The sequence below is a fragment of the Triturus cristatus genome, chromosome 5_1 (genome assembly GCF_964204655.1).
Source record: "Triturus cristatus chromosome 5_1, aTriCri1.1, whole genome shotgun sequence".
In the NCBI taxonomy this organism is placed as follows: Eukaryota; Metazoa; Chordata; class Amphibia; order Caudata; family Salamandridae; genus Triturus; species Triturus cristatus.
Window position 1 is genome coordinate 585378134 of NC_140587.1, and position 19115 is coordinate 585397248.

The 19115-nt window shown below is 40.9% G+C and overlaps 1 protein-coding gene across 1 annotated transcript in view; it reads right to left on the reverse strand.

The window, feature by feature from the left end:
* DNAJC5B (DnaJ heat shock protein family (Hsp40) member C5 beta) overlaps positions 1-17711 on the reverse strand; it is a 210583-nt gene extending 192872 nt beyond the window's left edge. The window contains exon 1 of the mRNA XM_085604117.1: positions 17659-17711. The gene's annotated coding sequence lies outside the window, so the exon portion shown is untranslated. The remainder of the gene's footprint in view (positions 1-17658) is intronic.
* Positions 17712-19115: the final 1404 nt, after the last annotated feature.

Genomic DNA, 19115 nt, shown 5'->3' on the forward strand with positions numbered 1-19115 from the left:
ATGTATCAAATCAGTAAACAAAGTTGAAAGAATTGTGGGTATAGGTAGATAGAAAATTGGAAAAACGAGAAGAACACCCACGTTGCTGAAACAGAGTGTATGGAAAGTCAATGAGAATCAATATGAGTCTCCATGACCGTGAGAAACCAGTGCTACAACCTTAATCCCTAAATGCACCAGTATTGTGAGGATGAACAAATATAAGTGAGTGATGATAAATATACCCATGATTTCAATAGAGTCAATATACGACAAAACTCAAATTAAAACATACCTAAGCAGTGAATATAGATGAGGATTATGGCATAAAATGGTAGAGGAGCAAATGGATCAATACATGATACTCCAAATAGTAGTCCCAAGTGCAAGAGTAACTAATATGAACATATAACTACCTTAGGACCAGTTATATTTCCGTCCTGGCCACTAGGGCAGGAAATAAGGTGTATCCGTCTGGAAGAGCGTATGTAGTACGTCTGTAATAAAGAAATAGCATAAGGCCAAAACCCGACCAAATATTATATGATGGCAACCAATAATGAAATATGATGTCAACATGAGCCTGATGAGTATCAAATCTAAATTCCTATCTCGTAACCAAGCACCTCTCAGAAGTCATATGTCATCTATCATTATAGGTAGTTTCATTTGTTCATCCTCACAATACTTGTACATTTAGGGATTAAGGTTGTAGCACTGGTTTCTCACGGTCATGGAGACTCATATTGATTCTCATTGACTTTCCATACACTCTGTTTCAGCAACGTGGATGTTCTTCTCGTTTTTCCAATTTTCTATCTACCTATACCCACAATTCATTCAACTTTGTTCACTGATTTGATACATATTTTTGTAATCTCTGGTGGGCTCCACCAGTATCTCATTGTAATGTACTTTTAGAGTTGTATATATTACAAGCAAGTTTTGTATTTACTCTTCCAGCCCTGAGGAAGTTGTGGGCACTCCCGGGCGACGAAACACGTGTTGTGATATGATAGTTGTGCTTTGGTTTTGAAACAATATCAATAAAAAGCTGTTTATGCTCAACTCCAAAATGACATTAACATCTCCTGCACAGCTACCAGTCTTCTAATAATGCTTCAGCATGGAGACTGCTACCTTACACATCGTGGACAATGCTCTCCTGACACTGATCAAGATGAGCCCATGCTTCTTGATATTGGTGAATCACTCATCTTTCTTCAGCTCAGCCAACCATCCCACTCTCATATGTATTCTGGAGTCTTGAATGGGATGCACCAGCAATGTCATACACTGTTAATCTTTCGAGCTTTCCAACCAGTGACAGTTTGTTCACATGAACACCTCCAGGTTCCAAAAGATCCCTATCATCTGCAGAGTTCAATGCTGTCCTCTTGTCATCTTCAGCCTTTACATGGAGCTGCTTGGTGCTCTTCTCACTCAGCATTAATATTTGTCAATATGCAGAAGATACACATCTCTAGTTGAAAGTCTTTTCTGATTCAGACATCCAGCACCTCAAACACTGCATGCACATTCTCCAGATCCAGATGTTCAGTGCCTACATGAAACTCAACCTCGCCAAGGCAGATTTCCTGTTATTTACCAAGAATAACAAACCTGATACAGTGCAATCTTGGCTCATGAACTTCGCTTGAACCCCATCATTCACTCTATGCAAGTCACTTGGCTTCACCCTGGACACCAACCTCACCCTCAAGAAACACATTGCCAAAAACGCAACGATGGACTTGTGGCAGCTCTCTTTTCTAAAGAAAGTGAAACCATTTCTTCATGAAAGCAACTACAAAACTGTTGTTCAAGCCTTGTACTCTGGCATCTGGACGGTGGTAACACCTTCCTTCCATGGCTCCTAAACTCCACACTGGCAGCCCTTTGGCACATCCTGCACGCCACAGCACATCTCATGCAGGGCCTGAAGAAATAAGATCACATAGCATACATCTTTTTTATAATTCCATTGCCTCCCCTTGTTGATCTGCACTACAGAAATACCACATACACAATAAACATACAAAAAGTATGAACAAACATATTTGTTTTTTCATGAGTACAAATTTCACACAATATGCAACATTAAGACTGACTTGCTTGTTATTAGAACATTTTAACTTAGTAATTAATTCCAAATTAGACAAAGTATCAATATCATTAAGATTCAATTAACACCACAAAGAAATGTGATGCCCTCGAGAAACTATGGATTTGGAGATCTATCAATCCCTTGAATACATTTCTCAAGATGAAGCCACGCTCGTCCACTCCATCATGGGGTTCCTGAATGAAGTACAAGTATGTGAAGAAACCCTCAAAGTAACTAGATGCTTATTCACCCAAAATAAAACTCACTTATCTAAACATCACGTGCCATTAACCATTACTTAACATTGTTCTGCTATGATAACTTTATTTGTCCACTTATATCTCACCCACACAACCCCTCTCTCCACTCATATTTTCTGTTGCAGGTATATAAAGCCCTGTGTAGGTATATAATTCCCTTATTCAGCATCCCACCAGATGATTTTTCTGAAAACTATGATTTCTGGTTTGCAACTGGCCTACTTAGGCACCCGCTTTCTCCATCATCAGTGTATTTATGCAAGGTCAGAATCACATTTACTATAGAAGCCCAATGCCTTCCATCTCCTTAGACATGAGATGTACATTTTACTTACAGCTTCAGTAGATCATAAATGCGTGAGATGAAGTGTGCATCCTATTTAATGATAGTATAAGTCTTGTCAAGGAGTCCTGCCTTTATGCACAAATTTGCTTTTGTGTGCTAGCACATTAAAGCCAGACCTATTGGCTTTCCCATTTGTTGTTTATCTTTTGCTTTGACACATTTGTTGAACAATGGTGTTCCAAACTAAAAGGCTTTTAAGCTAGTGCCTCAGCACAAAGTCTGCCTGAAGCTCTTTGTTACACAACTGAGGCACATGAGAGACCTTTACACCACAGTTGTGAGGGCAACGGATAAATGCTTTCAGCCAGGAAGCGTTATCTTAGTATGGTTATTTTTGTTGGATTTTTGTGAGTGTGACACATCTTAGTGTCACTTATTATATTCAGCTGAAAAGGCAGGTAATTTTTCTGTGACCTGGACCAACAAATGCCCAGGTAACTATGACATTTCACCCCATAAAAGGCTACTAAACCTTTAGTAAATCTGTACACCTATATATTTATCTTGAGGACCTTCTAGTAATCAGCAATTTTAACACAATAGTTTGGCAGGTCGATATTGTTTGTCCTTGGTATTGTGACATGCAACCTTTCTCAAACTAGGCACCTTTCTATGATCTAAGATGTCATATAAGTCGGTACTAGGTTTTGAGAATAGTGTCTGATATCACAATTTGTGGAGGAGAAGGAGGAGAGTACCAACCATTGAGTTCAAATGATTTTGTGAGTTCAACATGTTGAGGTTTCTGTGTAGGTAAAAGTGATACTGAGCAGTCAGCGTGAGTGTATGACCCTGAGGGGCTTGACTGGGGTGGCACATAAGTCATCTGAGGAACTTCCACTTATGGCAGTGTCAGAAGTGGATCTAAAGTGAGATTATGTTGAACATCATAGCAAGATGAGTTCCTTTTGCTTTTTTCTTATTTGCATTTTGGTCTTTATCTTGGTGGTGGTAGAGTTTAAAGGTAATAGCGGAAACATGGCCATGAGAATGGAGTTGAGGGTGTTACCATTTGAGGAATCACTCCTATATAGCCTGCTTTAGAAGAACATATAGATCTTCATAAACGGATAATATAACACATAGGAATATAACTAGATTTAGCAATGTTTATGCATTCTGCAATAAATGCAAAAAATACAAAGTGAATGATTGGGAAGATTTGGAATCTGCATGTAAGTGATTTTCTTTATAGGTATTTGCATATCTTTAAAATACAACTTGATGAGGTTTATTTTACACTTCCAGATGGCAGATCTCCAAATTACAGTGGGCTCTGTCCCCACTCCCCATGAACTACAGACCTGTTCTCAATGTAGCGATGCAAGCTAAGATTTATCCATCCATCCTTCCATCCATCTATCTATCCATCCATCCATCCACCCATCCATTCTCTATCTCCCTATTTCTCTACTCTCTTTCCTCCCTCCCTGATATCACTCAATTTCACTAGCTTTCTGTTACTTCCTCTCTTTTTCTTGTCTGAAGCCCCCATTGAGCCTACTGCAATTAACTACAGTGACCTGGAGAAAGTGAAAGAGGTGCCTACAGAGGCCCTTCACCTTCAAACACTGGCCTGCATTGGCTTTAGCCCTCTGAGGAAATGTCTAATGCAATAAAATCTCGAGTCTGGCCCTGACTAGAATTTATGAATATGTTTTAAAATGTAAACTTTTTAAGACATGCTTTAAGAAATTTTAAGTTTAAATGTAATATAATCGTGCATATTTTTCCTTCATTTTATATATTTGTGTGCACCCAGTCAAGATACCAAAATTAAGATTGTAACAAACTTTGACCTTTTGATGTTTTGAGCGGTATGTCAATTACCACAATGCTCTGGTTTTTATGAGATTATCTGAAGAATGTCTTATACATTTTTTAGAGAATATTGTCTGTGATGGAGTAGTTGAGTGGAAGGTGAAAGTGTTAAGGGCTGAGGCAGTTGGAAAGTTGTCTGTGGGGATGAAAGGGGCAAGTGGTATTGGGTTACGCAGAGGTAGCCAAGTTGCACATTAATTCACAAGACATCTGAAAAGTAGAGTTGGAATCTGAAGTCAGACACTCCTAATTTCAGTTTGTTGGTTTCGATCATCACGGTTGTGTTGACTGAAAGGTTTACAATTGGGTCAGGTCTATTGTCATTGAAGATGTATAAGGTGAGTTTCTGCCTGTAGCCGATCTGCACCTTGCCTTGAAAATTGAGTTGTTTTTATGTGTCTAACCAAGTTCAAATATCAACATTTCTTCATCAGTGGGACAGAGGCAAGAACACTGCTTCCCTCAAAGAGGAAGGTTTTCAGTTGTTTTCTAAAAGGTAAATGCAGTTCTATCTGTTTAAGAGAACGTTGAAGGTCATTCCTAAGCTTGGAGGTGAGCTGACTAAAGACCTGCCCACCACACCATGTTTTTTAAGATGGGGCAGTGGCAGATTATTATTTGCCATTGAGCAGAGAGCCTGAGAGGGAGCAAACTTGTGGAATTGGCTGTGGAGCTATCTGTAGCCAAGTGTATTTCTGGATTGATGTACAAAACATAGTGACTTGAAGTGAATCTACTTTTCCACAAGAAACCAACGAAGTCCATATATGTGTCCTTCTGCCTAGATCATAAATAAGACAGATGGCCAAGGTCTGGAGTGATTGCAACTTGATACTTTTTTAAATGATTGTATTACTTCTTTTAGGTTGAGTGATGTATTGGGGATTGGATGTGCAGAATGTTTTAAAAGTATATGTTAATTATTTTTTATTTGTTCATAGCATAATTTTGTAAAGTTTTACATAGTTAATTTTTTTTACATCTTTATTACTTTATAATTATTTATGTGTTTTTATTTTTGGGTTTTTATGTTTATTTGGGATTGGGACATTAGTGTTTTGTTTAAAATATACGTCAGTTGATGTTAATGGATTACACTATTAATTATGTTAATTTGTAACAGATTTTTTAGCATGTTTATATTTTACAAATATTTAATTATTTGATGACATGCTTTTTTAAAAATAAAAATAATATAGTGAGGTGATTGGGTGTGTAGCTTTATATAAAAGAAATCATTTATTAATAATTAATTTAGAAATAAAATATGTACATTTTTAACATGTGTAGTTATTTCTTTGGGTATTTATTTCTTATTTACTGGACTTATTTTGTAATGCTAATAACTGGTTTTATTGCTTTTTTAGGTTTGTGTGTTTCTTGAGGGTTGTGAGTGGTAGTGAATATTTAAAAATGATTAATTTATTCATATGAAAAGATCACTTACAATTTCAGTATAACAGTACATTTTACAAACTTATTATTATGATTTATTTAAATGTAAATGCATTTAATTGAAATGTTCGTTTTTAAATTGGTATTTTAATTTCTGAAATAACTTTTAGCTATGTTATTTGAGTGTATAGATAGCATTTAGTTTTAATAATGTATAATACATTTTATTTATTTTGGAAACTTTTTTCACATGTATTTCTTCTTTTTTTTTAAATTGGGATGTCTCAGCTACTTGTAAATTATATGTTACCTTTAATATAAGTCTTTTTTTAATTTAAAGATTTCATATAAGTTATTTGAGTCCTTTAACAAAAATATATTCTAATATACATTTATTGGTCAGCGGGTAGAATATTTGATTTTAATCCCTAGATGTATGCACTTTCCTCAATGTTTTTTAAATTGGAGTTTACCCATGTTTGTTGCACTGGAGTTAGAATACGAAATATCTTCCCACTCATGTATGCACTTTCCAAAATGTTTGTTTCACTGGAATTAGAATTGTAAATGTAACCCCTTGCCCCAAAATATAAATTTCCCCCAATGTTTGTTGGAATGAATAAATTTGGCCTTTTAAAGATTGTGCAGTTTCTCTCAGGTTACCAGCTTTGTATGCTCTTCAATATCTTTCTTCATTCATGGGGTGTATTTGATTAGCAGTATCTTTGCTTTTAAAGGGTATGTCTGCTGCTCATGTCACCAATTTAAATTCTGGACATTTTGGCCTCTTTATACTCATTCAACACCATCCCTGTCTGGCACATGTTGCCATTTGGTTTACTGGATTTTCTCTGATTGCCCCCCTATTTTTGGTACACACACATTGAACATCACACTGTTCATATGGCTACATTGGGCCTGGGCTGTGCTTTAGTCCTTATTACAATTATAAATAGCATGTCTGACCCTCACATACTTTCATCCATCACACCACCAGGTGCTGCATCACTAAACAAGGTAACTGAACCTTGTTGGTCACTGCGCACATCATGAAAACAGCACCCACACAGCCTCAAAATAAAAACAATACTCTTCCAACCAGACATTCTTCATAGTATACCTTGCTATCTACATGGATAAGCATGTAAGTACCGCACATAGGATAGTAAGGGTTATACAAAAGTTACAATGCAATACAAAAACATAATGTATCCACATTGGAGTTTTAATAGGAAATCTAAGCCAAACTATCCATCTCTTTCCCTCCCTCTCCCGATGAATACTCTTTCCCCAGTATTTATTGGACCAGAGTAAGAATACTAAGGGGCCTATTACGATGTCAGTCATAATGCCTTTGACCTTAGGTCGGAGGCTTTACGACCGACATAGTCGGTTCCACTTCTGACCGGCTGATTACGATACAGCTGGTTGGAATTAAAACTAGCCGGTGAATACGGCTGGTTTTCGATGGGCTCAAGGAGCCCTTAGGCCAGTCGGACCCGTCCCGTAATCCATATCGATGGCGGTTTAAGACGTCCGGATTAGGATACACGGTTTCCAGAAGTGTTTTCATGCCGGCCTTTCCGACAAAGACACCATGTTGGAAAGCGAGTTTGGGGGCCCCTAGTAGGGCCCCCTTTCCCTTGCGGCCTCCGGTTAGGGGCAGGGGGTGGCACCTATGGTGCCCCCCTGTTAATCCCTGCACCCAATGGCAGGCACCATGGGTTGCAGGAATTGACACAATTTCCCATTTCTCTATGGGAGCTTGTGTTACGGCCAGTTTACGGCCGTAAAACAAGCTCCATTAGAGAAATGGGAGAATGTGACGCACCATGTGTGGTCGCATCATAATTAGGCGGTCAGTACCACCGACCAGAGGTTGGTCGGTCCTGTTTCCGCTGCGGTGTCGGTCGGAGGAAACTCCGACCAACATCGTAATAGGCACCTATATCTGACCCCTCACCCCGAAATGTATTAATTTTCACAATATTTGTGGGAATGGAGTTAAAATAGTGTATTTAAATTGTTTTTGTATTAGTATTTTTTGTAATTAATCTTGGACTGTTGAGTTGCTTGTGTCTGGAATTTGTTTTAGATATTTTAAATAGGTTAAATGTACATTTTTTATGAAATTGTTTTTTATTTATGAAGTTTTTTTTCTGGTTTCCTTGTTTTATTTATTTTCAATTTTTTGGTTTTATAGCATTTTAACATTTTGACTTTTGTTATACATTTTCAAATAATAAAAGGTTTTAATATATTATTGATATGTTTATATTTTTTCGTTGGAATTATTAATAATCCTACAAGTTTATATTGCTCTTTATAGTTTATATAAATTAATATCAGGTTTTCTCATTTAAAAAATCGATTTTTTTTTATCATACACGCATTGTAGTTCATATATTAGGTTTCAGTATTTCTTTTATAAATCGTTGAAGATTGTTTACAGTTATATGCATTTTTAATAACAATTATTTAATTTCATTATTTTTTAGATTAATCTATGAATATTATTTTTAATAGCATTTATGTATTCAAATATTTTATCTTTTGAACTAATATAACTTTTTATTTATTCTAAATGAAAATAATAGTATTTACAATTACATTTATGTCCTTATTAGTATATTGCAGATATTTGGGTAGTCCATATTTTGGTACTTTAAGATAAATGTATCTAAGCTTTATATTTTAGTTGTCGATATTCTGATTATGAGATTTCAGTACCACATTATTTTAATGGTCAATATTTTGATATACAGCAGTTGGGACGTCCATGAATTCTTAACCCCATTTCTGCAATGCACTATTTATTTTATTTTATTTATTTTAAAGGTTTTATATAGCGCTGGCTAGACCCAGAGGTATCAGAGCGCTTTACAAGATAAGGATAGTATAAGGCACATAGGGTATAAAAGCATATGAAAGGTAGTGCAACAAAAATTTGAAATATACAAAGTACAAACAACATGAGCACTGTACAAAACCAGATAAATAAACAGGGGCAGGAGCTATACATTTAAGTAATTAGGTAAATGGTGAAACAGGAGAACAGGGTACATCATTACTGAACAAATATAGTGTGATAGATAAGAAATAAGGAGTAGGACACAGGTTAGAAACCTCAATAATAATTGAGGAGGTGGGTTTTGAGGTCTTTTTTGAAACTAGAATAGGAGGGATTACAGTGCAGGTTTTTTGGGAGGGCATTCCAGATAATAGGGACATTGCCAGAGAAGGAGCGAGATTGTGTAGCTTTCTTTTTATGCAGAGGTGGGATTAGGAGTAGGGTGTTGGTGCTTCTCAGAGGTTGAGTGGAGCCTGCAGGGTGGAGTTTCTTTGAGAGGTAATGCGGAGTGTTTTGGTGGAGGACTTTATGAGTAATGCAGGTAGTTTTGTAGGCAGATCTGCCTTCGATAGGGAGCCATTTAAGAGATTTGAGAGCCGGGGATATATGATCGAAGCGTTTGCAGTCCGTGATGAGCCTGGCAGCAAAGTTGAGCACAGCTTTGATTGGAGCTAGGTGTACCTTGGGGATTCCATTAAGGATGGCATTACCATAATCAATACGTGACAGAACAAGCGACTGAACTACGAGTTTGAAATCATCGGTGGGTATGAATGGTTTGATTTTCTTGAGGTGACGGAGAGTGAAGAGGGCTCCTTTGGCAGAGTTTTTGATGTGAACATTAAGGGTTAGGGTGTTGTCGATAGTGATGCCAAGAGATTTGACGGAGTTGGACAGGGTGAGTGAGCAATTGAGTGCATTGAGGTCAGGGATCCATGATTGAACGGGTAGAGGGTTATTTTTGGGAGAGAAGAGAATGATTTCGGTTTTGTTAGGGTAGAGTTTGAGAGGATTGGAATGGAACCAGGTTTGGATCTTGGTACGGGTGTTGTTCAGGTGTAAAATGGCAGCATGAGTTTTAATCTTGTAATAGATTTGGGTGTCATCGGCGTAGAGGTGGTAATTTATGCCTGCTTGGTTAAGAATGAGGGTGAGGGGTTCCATAAAGAGGTTAAAGAGGGAGGGAGAGAGAATAGATCCTTGGGGGACTCCAAGGGAGACAGGAGTGGGGGTTGAGAGACAGTTTTGAATTTTGATTTGCTGAGTAAGGTGTTGTAGATAAGAGATGAACCATTTGTAGGTGGTGCCATTAAGGCCGTAACGGGTCCTAAGCACATTAAGTAGGGCGGAATGGTTGACTGTATCGAATGCTGCGGAGAGATCAAGAAGTATAAAAAGGCAGGTCTCGCCATTGTCAAGTGATTGATGGATGTCATCTATGACATTGAGCATTGCCGTTTCGGTGCTGCTGCCTTTTCTGAAGCCAGATTGAAAAGGTTGAAGTTTTCAATGTGTTTGTCTAGTTGTAGTAGGACACATTTTTCAAGTACCTTTGAGAGAAGGGGGAGGTTAGTGATGGGGCGGAGATTATTTAGGTCATTGGGGTTTTTGATTATGGGCGAGATTTGACCAAGCTGAAGGGAGGAGGGGACATAGCCCGTGGAGAGAGAGGTGTTGATGATTTTGGTCCAGAATGGGGTGATGATGTGCTGAAGGGCAGGACAAGGTTGGAGGGTATTGGGTCTTTTGTGTGGGAGGACGGTTTTAGATTGCCAATTATATTGAGGACTTCAAGCTCAGTGACGGGGAGAAAGTTGAGCAAGGAGGCATTGTTCTTAAGTTGAGATTTAGGGGAGTTGGTTACTGGAGATGTGGAAGGTGAGAGGCCTGTGGAGTGGTGGGGGTGTATGGAAATGGGCGGGTGAGGAGGCTCGCTGGGGAGCGGTAGGATAGAGGGCAGAGGAGAGAGAGTGTCGTCTGTAAGGGGGATGTGGAGTAGGCATTAAAGGTGAGGACAGGATTGGATTGGGAGTTGGAGGATAGTTGTGTGGGGAGGAAGGATTGGTCAATTTTGGCAATTTTTTCCGAGAAGAAGTGAGCAATTTCTTCACATCTGTCTGATGAGGCTGTCATATTTGGAGGTGCAGGGGAAGTTTGGTTTCGGATGATTTTGAAGAGTTCCCTTAGTCTGTTTTTGGCACGGTCAAGTTGAGTGCAGAAGAAGGATGCCTTTTCCTTGAGGATGTGTTTTTTGTAAGTGGATCTGGCATGTCTGAGAAATGCAAGATGGGAGGTTGAGGGATGGTGTCTCCAGGTTCTTTCCGATAGTCTGAGTGCCCGTCTCTCATTATTTATCTCTGTATTAAACCAAGAGTTTGAGGAGGTGTTTCTTTGGTTTTTGAGTTTAGGCGGGGCTAGTTGGTCAAGAATATCTGTAACAGTATTGTTAAATAGTTCAGTGAGCTCATTCGCATTTTGGGAGGGGGGAATGAGAAGAAGTTTGGAGTTTCGATTGTAGAACTCCTGGGGGGATGCCTTTTAGGTTTCTGGTTAATTTCTTAGGTCTGGTAGTTTTAGGGGCAGGGAGGTTTGCTGAGGTAGCAATGGTGAACAGTATAAGGTGATGGTCGGACCAGTCAGTGGGGATGATATTGGTAACGGAGGTCAGATCATCGTTGGACAGAATGACGTCAAGTATGGATCCTTTAGTGTGAGTTGGAGATTGGCAGAGTTGTTTGAGTTCGTTGATTTCAAGAAGTGTAGTGAGGAGGGAGATGGTGGGGTCATTGGTATCATTCCAATGGAGGTTAAGATCCCCAAGAAAGAGATTTTTTGAGTTGGATAATGCTGATTGCGCCAGTAGATCAGATAAGTCCTCAATAAAGGGCTGTGGTGGTCCCGGGGGGGCGATAGATGTGGTGTAGACGAATTGGGAGGGAGTTTTGAGATAACAGTTCTGCTTCCAGGTATTCGCATGAGGAGTAGCCTGGGTTAGTGATAAGGGAAATCTGAAGTTCCTTTTTGAAGATAATGGCTAGCCCTCCCCCAACTCTGTTAGGTCTGTCTTTTCTAAGAATAGAGTATCCCGGGGGGGGGGGGGAGAAGGTCAAGTATGCTCGTTGAGTGGTCATTTAGCCAGGTTTCAGTGAGGAATGCAATATCAATGGATTCACTCAGGATGGTTTCCGAGATTTCCGTGTAGGACCGTGGAGCGACAGTTAACTAGCATGCATTTCAGTGGTGTGGGGTTGGGTATGGAGGGTGGGCAAGAGTGGATCAGCGAAAGTTGAGGTGGTGGTCTGGGGGAACCTGGGGAGGAGGGGGTTCTATTTGTCCCTATGATAACAGGAATGGGGGCATAAGGGAGTGGAGGGTTGGTGGTTGGCAGATTAGGAAGGTAGGAGTTACATAGGTCGGCGAGGTCGGACGGGGAGAGATGGTTCGAGGTGCGGAGAGGTCTACACTTACGGCATCAGAGAGGGAGTGATCTCCAAAGGTTGTGTTTGTTATTGGGGATGTTTGAGGGAGGGAGGATGGTGGTTTTATGGTGAGGGAGGGTTCTGGTGCTGTGGACGAAGAAGTCTTTTCTGAGTCGGGCAAATTCAGTAGTTAAATTAGATAGGTCACATTCAATGTTGTGTAGGATCTGGGCAATTGAGGAGAGGGGAGGTATCGGGAGTGCGTGGTCTGAGTTATTTGCAGAGGGTGGACTAATGTGTGAGGGGGAGATGTGGTAGATGGTGTGGGGTGAGCGGTGACGGGGCTGGGAGGAGTGAGGGGTTCGGAAGTTAAAGTAGGTAGGACGAGTACAGTGTTGTGTAGGCTCGGGGTATTCCGGGTACAGGGAAGGAATGAAGGGGCATGGGAGGTGGGAGGAGAATGGTCTGGGGATAGGGAGTGGTCGTGATTAGTTGCGGATGGAGGCCTACTGTGTGAGGGGGGAGATAGGGTAGTAGGTATGGAGTGATGGCTGGCGGAGCTGTTAAGTGAGAGTGGGGGGGTTAGGTTATACAGGGGGCAGAAATCTTCAGGTGATGTGGTCAGAGAGGATTAAAGGGCATGAAGCGAGTGAGAAACGAATATATTGGTGTGATTGGGATGTGTGATTATTGAGGGTTGGGGTGAGGGGATGTGAAGGAGATGGGTGTTTATAGGGGGTTGAGGTGCGGGGTTGGGGGGTTGGGTAGGTAGAGCTTGAGGGGGGGCGGGTAGAGAGGAAGGGGAGGAGCAGAGAGTGTATGGGATTGGTAGGAGTAGGGGGGTGAGGAGTTGTGATAGGTGATTGCAGGGAAAAGACGGTGGAGTAAGTGAATGGTTGGGTAAGGGGGAGGGAGGTTTGGGGGACAGGGGAGGGCGGGTCATGGGAAGGGAATGATAAGTAGGTGACAGGAGTTTGGGGCTACCGTTATTCAAGGAGGGGTCAGAGGAGTAAGGGTTAAGGGGGTTAGGGGGAGAGAGGGAGAAAAGTGGGGGATGAGAAGTAGGTAATTGGGGATGGGGTAGTCGTTATCAATAGGGGGTCAAGGGAGGGAGATGGTGAGGTCAATTTTTGGAGGTTGAGAGTGGAGGTAGAGTGGGGGGAGGGGGGAGGAAGAGGTTTGGGGGGTTCTGTTCGTTTGGGGAGGAGGAGTGTTAGGCGCTGAGTGGTTAAAGAGGAGAGACATAGTGTTAAAGTGGTGTTCAAAGATAGAGAGGTGGGATGGCGAGGCTTGTATGAGGATGTTACCTGTTTTGAAGATGGAGATATCAATATCAACATGAAAGGCTGGGGAGGGAGCGGTGGATATTTTAAATCCATATGGGATATTGGTTGATTTAGAGATAGGGAGGTGTTGGAGGAAGATGCTCTTCCATTTGGAAAGGCGTTTGGAGTAGAAGATGTAGTTGGTAATAATGGGGGAGGTGAGGCTGAGGTAGTTATCGACAATGAGTGTTTCAGGGTTGCGGATGAGGAGTTTATGTTTGAAATTTTTCCTTGCGTGTTTGGAGAGATTTGGGGGGTAGAGAATGGTCCAGGAGTTGGGGCCGTGTTTAGAGAGGGTATGGTCCTGAGGGTGATGGTCAGTGCTGTGAAGGGGCATGTTGGGTGGACGTGAGAGGGAGACAGAGTAAAGAGAAGGAAGTTAAAGGAGATGGGGTAGGGGAGGAGAGGAGAGGAGAGGGGGGCGCTGGGAGAGTGTGGGGTCGAAAAATCAGGGGCAAGATAAGGAGGTAGTGTTAAGCAAGAGAGGAAAAAAATCAGGAGCAGATTCGATAGCAAAACAAATTACAACACTGATGTTCAGTAGGGTAGAAAGGTAAAACAAACACGGTAGATATGATGAATCAACCAAGGGGGCAAATAAGCGAGGAAATACAGTCAGGCGCAGATAAGATAGTAAAAGCAGATTCCAGTGCTAATATGGATCACATTAAATAGGTAAACAAACACGATAAAATAGGGGAGTAGGATAAACAAGGGAGGAATTAAAAATCAAGAGCAGATTAGGTAGCAAAACAGATTACCTCATAAAATTAGAGCAAATTAAATAGGTACACAAACACAAACCTCAAAAAGCAAAAGATAAAATCCAAAAACAATAGTCTGTGGGGAGCAATTATATTATATTAATATTATAATATTATATCATATTTAGCAATATGAAGCAAGTAGCTTGGCTTGATAGGCTTGATTTCCAGGGTTTACTCAGGATTTACGCCGATGGCGATCCCAAACCTCCGGGGCCCAACCATTCAATAAACATAGAAAAACAAGATAAGGAAGAAAACAATGGCTGATGTCTAGTCGGCCCCTCTGCTCACCTTTTGTGGGCCACACAGGGCGTCAACCTGAAATCGCCTGACCGGCGCCATTTTGAAGGTAGGCGACATCAACCAGTCGGGACAGAAAAATAGGGTGGCCATGAATAGTTTCCAGATAATAATTCCAGACTCTGCCAATCTCTGGTGCATCAGTTCCAAAGAGGATAAACTGAGACTGTTGAAGCCACAGCAGGACTAAGAAAATTACTCAGTAATGCAGAGTATTACATCAGCTACAGTTAATTGACCATATCCTGCTTTACCTTCAAATGTTTGAATCACAAAGACCTCAATACCTTATTTTTAGGTCAAAGCCACGTCTCCTAAATACTGACCTGCCGAGTAAAAATCAAGTACTAGTAGTTTGTAAATTTCATCTTACAACCTAAGGTAGTCAAGCTTTTCAAGTACCAGCATCCTCCTTGTTGAATGCTATCCCCTTTGTTTCTGGCTCACACCCACTCTTGCTATGTTCCGTCTGACGTTTAAAATACGTTTGTTTGGTTAAGCAAGACCAGCACCAAGACATGTTTCACAGGTAGTGCTCGCTACAGAAGTTCTGTTTATTGTTGTTGTTCATAATCCTCACTGCTTTAGAGCTCGTTTTGCTGGCCTGATCTTGGGTCTTACTCAAGATTACTCAAGATGGCCATGGTCCTGTGTGTATAGATGTGTGTGTTTGTGTGCAAGTGTGTGTGCATGTGTGTGTGCATATGCATGTGTGTGTGCGTGTGTGTGCGTGTGTGTGCGGGAGAGAGAGAAATAGATATGTTAGGAAATTAGTACATTCTAGCTTAAAGTTTTCTTAATGAGACAGCAAAACAATTGAATTTTTTTTTGACAGAGTTTTATATAGCGCGAACTTGACCTGAATCGGATATCAGAGCGCTTTACATAGCACAAGTTGCATTACATGAGGACACATTCATTTTTTGTTAGGCAGGGGGAGATTAAGTGATTTGCCCAGAATCAGAGGATGTTGAGCGTCATTGCTGAGACTCAAACCCAGTTCCCCAGATTTGAGGCCGACCGCCCTAGCCATTAGGCCAACTCCTCTCCTTCTATGCTTTTGAAAACATTAAGAGTGTCAAGGCTCTCCAGGACCAAGGAGTTGAAGCATAGCTATAGGAAGATAGTCCCTAGTATGCATGAACCATGGGTTTGATGGTGATCAGGTAATGGTTACTTCATCAAACAGTTATGGATGAGGTTTGTGCAGATATTCTTAACTTGTGATCCGCGGACTCCTGGGGGTTCGTGGTGCCTGGTCAGGGGACCGCTGCTGTTTCTAAAATTAACTTATATTAGCAGTTTAATAAAGTAGAAATATAAAAAGCTACATTGAAAAATGAATGCTTTTAAACATTCTGTATATGTATAGAAATTCTAAATTGAAAGCTAAAAATTAAGTTGATAACTTCGGGGCCAATTCACAGAACTAATCTGAGATAAAATCCTAAACTTACTACTTTTGGTATTCACAGAAGGCATTTAGTAGTAGTAAAGTTAGGACTCCTAACTTTACTAGTACTAAACTGAGATAAAACCCTGAACTTACTACTTTTGGTATTCACAGAAGGCAGTTAGTAGTAGTAAAGTTAGGACTCCTAACGTTACTACTACTAAATGCCTTTTGTGAATAGCGAAAGTCATAAAGTTAGGATTTTGTTGCAGTTTAGTAGTAGTAATGTTAGGAGTCCTAACTTTACTACTACTAAATGCCTTCTGTGAATACCAAAAGTAGTAAGTTTAGGATTTTATCTCTGATTAGCTCTGTGAATCAGCCCCATTATCTTGATTTGTGGCAGCAGCACAAGTAAGTACAGCAAACAGAATTTAGTATGGACTATTGGTAGCCTTAATTGAAGCAGCAATTTGTATGCACACACAAAAACCATTCGCTCAGAGCACGAAAGACCGAGTGATATGCTAAGGTCTAGCATGTGGCTTCGTATTTTAAAGATAAAACTAGATTTTGAAAAGCTCCAACTTTCCCATTAAAATAAGAAAGTTCGTTCCTGCGTTTGTTTGTGAATTAAATAATTTCGATCATTTCTCTATCTGCTTGATAAATACATGCTTTTCTACAGTACAGTGTTTTGAGGTTCATATCATAGAAATTGCCTAGTTGGGGATCCCAGGCTTCCAGTAGTGAGTCAATGGAGGTCCACAGAAGACAAAAGATTAGGAACCGCTGGTTTAGTGGATATCTGGTGTCATGACTCATATAGGTCTCCTTGGGAAAGAGATGTCTGCTAGAATGCTAGAGTTCCCTTGGATCTGAGATGTAGAAGTCTATGCCTCTTAGAATATACATATCATACTCAACTAAGGCATACCAAATCAACAAAATGACTTCTGTGAGGGTAACCATATGTCAAAAGGTTAAAGGTCATGTCTCCTCGAGGCGTCATTCTACTGAAGTCTTAAGGGGAGAATGGTGCTATATGTCTCTGTTGAAACTTCTACGGTTATATCTATATATGAAGGATCCCACATGCTAATTATATGGAGCTAAAATATTACATTATTATATTTAAGATGTTTGAAATCAAACAATACAGTCCTTAGTACGAAAACTTCAAAGCATTAAGAGGACTTAGCAAGAAAAGGACATCACACATCATCACGGTTTGAAGGCCGCCAATGCAGCCCCGGAGCACAGGGCTTCCACTCATGCCTGTAGCCCAGCTCCAGTGACATACAGAAACCTGTCGGTAACAGAGAACCTGCTCGCCTTTCTGGCTGCGTTTACACTCGCTGCAATGTAGAATTTGAGCGCGAAATACGGTCCCGGATGAACGTGTTCGCCTCATTTAACAAGCCCAACATCTTTTACACAGTAACCAAGTCTTGAAGACACTGCTATTTGCCACTTGCTTTTGAGGGTGTTTTCCTTGCGGACGGCATTAGTGATTATAGTACTGTATAAAATAGGTCACTATAACATTCAGACAAACAACCATGTTGTTTTAACATTTAAGTGGCATTTTATGGCATAGTTGCTCTCAAAGGTGGACTTACATCCATGAAGGCAATTCCCAAGCTGCTAGTTTTGGGTGTAGAAAGAAGGGCGCAGCAGAAACAAGCCCCTTACCTGTTGCTCCGTCCCCGAACAGCAGCACCCTGCCTGTCCCGCTCCTCCCGCAGGCCTGAGTGCGGCGGGAGTCCGGTTACTTTTGTCTTGTTTTTGTTGTCCTGGCATCGTGTATCCAGCTGGAAACCATGAGACGGACAAATAAAATATTCATCAGCATCAGTGCTGCGATGTAACAGCGAAGCACGCAGGCCAGCCGCGTTTTATATTGTTTTTAAATTTCCCGTGTAAAACCATCATTAAACAACTTAAAGGGCAGTTTTTCTATTAAATACGAGTGCGCTCTTTTTAAGCTCTTTTGTGCACATGTAGCTATATTTTCACCCCTTATTTGGGAACTCTTTCTGTTTTCTTGCTACTTGTACACGTGAACTTTGACAAGACTCAGGGGCATATCAGCAACACCCGGCGATAATTATCGCTCAGCGCACTTAGCGCTAGGATAATTATCTCCAGCTAACGTGGATTTTTATCGCTGAGATAGCGTGCTATTAGCAACGCTTATCTCAAAAGCGATAAAATCCTCACGCTAACTGCCTAACGTGAGATTATCGCTGGAAACCCAGCGATAATCTCACGCAATGTGGCGTTAGCTTGATGATAGGGACTCACAAACTTAGCCACGATATCCACCTTCCATAGGATATCATGGCTAAGTCAGTCCTGAAGCAGGCGTAAGGAAAGTAGCGATAACAGGGGTTATCGCTACTTTTCTTGCCGCTATGATTCATAGCGTGGGGCTTGATGATAGGAGAAATGCCGCTTAGCGACATTTCTCCTGTCATGTCAGCTCAGGAACGCCCACTTTGCATCTCATCAGAGATGCAGAGCTGGGCGTTAGGAATTCCTACGCTAACGCAAGTTTTCACGCGTAAGCGTGAGCTTGCTAATTAGGCGATAAAATTATCGCCGCTTTTCGGCTGAAAACGGCCGCAAAAGTGGCGATAATTTTGTATAGCCGGCTTGTAAATATGCCCCCAAGTTTGTTTCTATAGCGCTCTGAAGCAGCGCTAAGGCAGGATGTTGGAGTTAAATAAATAATCTACAATATATAAATGAATATCACTTGAGCCAGCCACGGAGCCCGTACTTCTGAATCAGCGTGTTCTGCTTGCCACATGGTTAGAGCCTGCTGTAGCAGAGCTCTTTTCTTGTTGGCATAACATACAAAGGACCGTTTGCTGCTGGGTGCTGATTTGTTTTGAATCATTTGGAAGTTCTCTAAAGTGTGAATTAGGCTCTGGAAGAGGACACTATATAGAGATGTGGGTTTAAACACGTAAAGTAAAATAACGATAAGCACTGTGGTCATATTACGAGATTGGCGGTCTTCGGCTGGGACTGCCACTGCCGCATATCCAGGAAGGCCGCCGGATTATGAGTTTAATCCAGGGCAGGTGGGTGGGTGGTGCTACGACGGCCTCATGGTGGCGGAGTGTTAGGCTCATATAAGAGCC